Source organism: Nycticebus coucang, chromosome 14 (assembly GCF_027406575.1).
Source record: "Nycticebus coucang isolate mNycCou1 chromosome 14, mNycCou1.pri, whole genome shotgun sequence".
NCBI lineage: Eukaryota > Metazoa > Chordata > Mammalia > Primates > Lorisidae > Nycticebus > Nycticebus coucang.
Window position 1 is genome coordinate 81,196,061 of NC_069793.1, and position 5,732 is coordinate 81,201,792.

A 5,732-nucleotide genomic window follows, 5' to 3' on the forward strand; every position below is an offset into this window, starting at 1 on the left:
ACTCTCAAGATGCTGTATGTATAAAAGGGTACATACAGTGTTATTCCTTTTATGTAAAATTCTGGGAAATGCAAACTAATCTATAATAACAGGAAATTAGTGGTTATGGTTAGGGTTAGGGTAGTTTTATGACTAAAATCCTTACTCAACTTCATATATAATAGCTTTTAAACCCCATCTCCCCCTCCTCCCTCCTTCATCTTGGGCCATAGTTGTGATCTATTCTTCATATGAAACTGTGAGTGATTGTAAATTGGTACTGAGTGCATTGGATATTTTTTTTATATACATTAGTGTGAGTGATTGTAAATAGTACTGAGTACATTGAATATTTTTTTCTTCCATTCTTGAGATACTTTACTAAGTAGGATATGTTCCAGCTCCATCCATGTAAACATAAAAGAGGTAAAGTCTTCATCTTTTTTAAGGCTGAATAATATTCCATGGTATACATATACCATAGTTTATTAATCCATTCCTGGGTCGATGGGCACTTGGGCTTCTTCCATGACTTGGCTATTATGAATTGAACTGCAGTGAATAATCTGGTGCAAATATCTTTGTTATAAAGTGATTTTTGGTCTTTTGGATATACACCTAGTAGAAGAATTGCAGGATCAAATGGCATGTCTACTTTTAGATCCCCGAGTATTCTCCATACTTCTTTCCACAAGGGACATATTAGCTTGCACTCCCACCAGCAGTGCAGAAGTGTTCCCTTTTCTCCACATTTATACCAACATCTGTAGTTTTGGGATTTTGTTATGTGAGCCACTTTTACTGGAGTTAAATGATATCTCAAGGTGGTTTTGATTTGCTTTTCTCTGATGATTAAAGATGATGAGCATTTTTTCATTTGTCTGTAGGCCATGCGCCTATCATCTTCAGAGAAGCTTCTGTTCAAGTCTCTTGCCCACAATGAAGTGGGATTACTTGTTCTTTTCTTATTAATAAGTTTGAGTTCTCTATGGATTCTGGTTATCAAACCTTTGTCAGAAGCATAACCTGCAAATACCCTCTCCCATTCTGAGGGCTGTCTGCTTGCTTTACTTACTGTGTTCTTGGCTGTGCAGAAGCTTTTTAGCTTGATCAGATCCCAGTAATGTATTTTTGGTGTTGCTTTAATTGCCCTGGAGGGGGTCCTCTTCATAAAGTATTCTCCCAGGCTAATTTCTTCAAGTGTTTCTCCTACACCATTAACAAAAATTGACTCTCACTGGATAAAAGATTTAAACTTAAGACTTGGTCTTCATTTCTGATGGTTTTCATGTCATGCGAAATTTATATTAAATAGGGCGGTGCCTGTTGCTCAATAACTAGGGTGCTGGCCCCATATACTGAAGGTGGCGGGTTCAAACCCAGCCCCAGCAAAAATGCAACAAAAAGTAGCTGGGCATTGTGGTGGGTGCCTGTAGTCCCAGCTACTGGGAGGCTGAGGCAAGAGAATTGCCTAAGCCCAAGAGCTGGAGGTTGTTGTGAGCTGTGACACCACAGCACTCTACAGAGGGTGACAGAGTGAAACTCTGTCTCAAAAAAAATTTTTTTATATTAAATAAATTTGTATGAGTTTCTCCTGTTAATCTCTCTTTTGTTACAGGGGTCTCAACCATGAGCCTTGCAAAAGGTGGGGAAAAAAATGCCACTTTTTTCTCTCCTACACATAGTTTTCTATAAAGATAGAAGTTTGTTTTCTTGACTCCATGCCTGTAGTTCAGTGAGTAGGGCGCTGGCCACATACACCAAGGCTGGGGGTTCAAGCCCGGCCTGGGCCTGCTAAACAACAATGACAACTGCAACCAAAAACAGCCAGGCAGGTGGGAGCAAGTGTGGACATGAGCTAAGGTGAAACGATTTCAGAATGACTACTATCTTGACTTACACTTTAAAAAATCTTCCTAATGCATCAAAATGGACCCTCAGATTTTCTGTAAGAGGAAATTTCCTGTAACCTCTCAGCTTCGAGCTGCCCCAGCTGGCCATACAAAATCAAAGAAGACCTTAGCCAAACTCAATGTAAGGAATATAGTGGTGGTGGACAGTGTCCGGACTCCATTTTTGCAGTCAGGCACTTCGTACAAAGACCTGATGCCACATGATTTGGCTAGAGCAGCTCTAATGGGGCTGTTGCAGCAGACCAGTGCCCCAAAGGAAATTGTTGATTATATCATCTTTGGCACAGTTATTCAAGAAGTGAAAACAGGCAACATAGCTAGAGAGGGTGCCCTCGGAGCTGGCTTCTCTGACAAGACTCCCGCTCACACTGTAACCATGGCTTGTATCTCTGCCAACCAAGCCATGACCACAGGTGTTTGCTTGATTGCTTCTGGCCAGTGTGATGTGATTGTGGCAGGTGGTGTAGAGTAAATGTCTGATGTCCCTGTTTGTCATTCAAGGAAAATGAGGAAAATGATGCTTGATTTCAATAAGGCCAAGACTCTGGGCCAGCAACTGTCTTTAATCTCTAAATTCAGACTGAATTTTCTCTCACCTGAGCTCCCTGCAATGGCTGAATTCTCTACCAGTAAGACCATGGGCCACTCTGCAGACCGACTGGCTGCTGCCTTCGCTGTTTCTCGCCTGGAACAGGATGAATATGCACTGCGCTCTCACAGTCTGGCCAAGAAGACACAAGATGAAGGACTCCTTTCTGATGTTATACCTGTCAGAGTGCCAGGAAAAGATACAGTTACCAAGGACGACGGCATCCGTCCTTCCTCACTGGAGCAGATGACCAAATTAAAACCTGCATTCATCAAGCCCGATGGCACCATGACAGCCGCAAATTCTTCTTTCCTGACTGATGGGGCATCTGCAATGCTGATATGGCAGAGGAAAAAGCTCTGGCCATGGGCTATAAACCGAAGGCTTATTTGAGGGATTTTGTGTATGTATCTCAGGATCCAAAAGATCAACTTTTACTTGGACCAACATATGCTACTCCAGAAGTTCTAGAAAAGGCAGGATTAACCATGAATGATATTGATGTTTTTGAATTTCATGAAGCTTTCTCAGGTCAAATTTTGGCTAATTTTAAAGCCATGGATTCTGATTGGTTTGCACAAAATTACATGGGTAGAAAAACCAAGGTTGGATTGCCTCCTTTGGAGTTCAATAATTGGGGTGGATCTTTGTCCCTGGGACACCGTTTGGAGCCACTGGCTGTCGATTGCCACTGGCAACTGCCAACAGATTACAGAAGGAAGGAGGTCGGTATGGCTTAGTGGCTGCCTGTGCAGCCGGAGGGCAGGGCCATGCTATAATAGTGGAGGCTTATCCAAAATAATCGATCTAGAAGAGGTGACCTGAAGTTTCTGTGCAACACTCATACTAGGCAATGCCATTTCAATGCATTACTAAATGACATCTGTAGTTCCTAGCTCCTCTTAGGAAAACAGTTCTGTGGCCTTCTGTTGAATACTCTGCAAATTAAGCCTTGACAGTATTCTAAGCTTTTCAATAATCACAGCTTTCTGCTCTTTCAGGGATTTCTAAGTCACAAGAATCTCATACAGATATGTATAAATAGTTGGTTTTGGTCTCTATTATCAGTAAAGACTAAATGAGTGGTTGCAGTTAGGAAAGAGATTAGCTGAGATTTGGAATCATCTTTGTAACTTTTGCATATTACGCCTGTTCCTATGTGTGTCATAAAGATCAGTGTTTTCTATAAGATACAAACCAATGTGCCTAAATTAACAATTATGGAAAAATTATTCAGAATCTAAATGTCACTGAAATCTGTACTACATGTTTAGATATGTAAATATCATGGTGGTCAACCTTAATAAAGTGAAGACGTATTGGAAAAAAAAAAAAAACAGCCAGGCATTGTGGCAGGCACCTGTAGTCCCAGCTACTTGGGAGGCTGAGGCAAGAGAATCCCTTAAGCCCAAGAGTTTGAGGTTGCTGTGAGCTGTGACACCACAGCACTCTACCCAGGGAGGCATAGTGAGACTCTGTCTCAAAAACAAAAAAAAGTGTGTTTTATTTCTGCTCCCCCTCCCTAAGTCACCTATCCAACAAGTATTTATTGACCCTATTTCATACCAGGTATTTGGTTCCGGTTTAGGCTTACAAAGGCAGACAAACAACCTTCACAAGGTCTCTGACCTCACCTACTGGTTCATGGAGGAGATAGCAATGCCACCTATAACTTGAATGATGACTTCCATCATAGGGAGGGTGTAGGATGTCAGTGAAGTGCATTTGCATGGCTTGAAAGGCTTCCTGAAGCAAGAAACATTTGTGTCCCTATCTGGAGGGTAAGTTTTTGCTAGCCAAAGCAAAGCTAATTTTCACCCTGAAAATATTTCCTTTCAGTAGGAACAGTGGCATCCAATATATTCACATATTCTGTTTTGTATTAATGCTTTCCCGGACTAATCAATTTAAAAAAAAAAATTCAAAATAGGAGATCATTTATCCATGCTTCTAGCTAATATCAGAAATCACATATGTGTGTTAACTAAAATCCTGGTAGTTTTATGACTAAAATCCTTACTCAACTTCATATATACTAGCTTTTAAACCAATCAATGTTTATATTTTAAACTTTATTTTAGACAGTATAATTCTAGATTCTCTCTTTACTGTAAAATAGTCTGGTACAAAAATTATATTGATAAAACAGAAAAAAAGAGAAAATTAATAGTCTACGGAGAAAATACAGTAAACTGACCTTATTAACTCTTCTTCCTCTTCTAAAACAGGAGAGGCATAGTTCTTAATAAAGAATGTATCCACCACCCTAGGGTGATTGGATGTCTGTGCGTGGTTTTCTTACGTTGTTATCATGACTGGAAGAGCTATTAGCATTCATGGGTTGGGCCCAGAGATGCTAAATACCCTGGGATGCTCAGGACAATTCCCCGTGTCCCAAAGCTGTTATGCCCCAAATGCTAACAACATCCCTTGTGAGAAATACATTACAAGGTCTCCAGTGACCTTTCCAGCTCTGTAAGTTTGTTAGTTTATCCATTTATCCCTTTGAATTGGCATTGCTTTAGCATTCTAAATGTCAAATTTAATAAGCAGACAATATCAACCAACTAGGCAGATGAGATGGTTAATTGCATGTGTCAACTTAGCTGGGCCACTACGCCCAGTTATTTGGTCCGACATTATTCTGGATGTTTCTGTGAGGGTATTTGAATGAGGAGATTTATTTTTAAACAGTGGACTCTGAGTAAAACAGATTGCTCTCCAAAATGTGGGTGAGCCCCATCCAGTCAATTGAAGACCTGAATGGAACAAAAGACTGACCTGAGCAAGAGGGAATTCTACCGGCAGACTGCCTTTGGACTGGAGCTGCAGAGTTTGCACTTTTCGACCTCCATAATTGCTTGAGCCAATTCATCTCTCTCTTTCTACGCACCCACACCCTCTTTGGTTCTTTTTTTCTGGAAAACCCTAACAAATACAGCATTCTTATTCCTGGGCATGAGATTTAGAAACCTGAGGGAAAATGATGTTAACACAAATTACCTCCACCATTTACGTTGGATACATATAGCTGTGGTCTCATTCAGTGCACATACTTCAAATGGTCAAGTAGAACATTTCAAGCATTTGGGTTCCAGAATGCCCCGGACTGCACTTTTAAACTCATGCACGTTTTGAGACACGTAATCCATATGTTTCTGATTCAATTACACTTAACTCATCAAAATTTCTCTTCACAATTATTGGCCACTCTGAACTTTCAGAATGTTTCAAGTCCTTCTACCAAGTCT

At 40.5% G+C, this 5,732-nt stretch overlaps 1 pseudogene; it reads left to right on the forward strand.

Annotated features, from left to right (window-relative positions):
- The first annotated feature begins 1,858 nt into the window (after positions 1-1,858).
- On the forward strand, positions 1,859-3,785 carry LOC128565418 (trifunctional enzyme subunit beta, mitochondrial-like; annotated as a pseudogene).
- Positions 3,786-5,732: the final 1,947 nt, after the last annotated feature.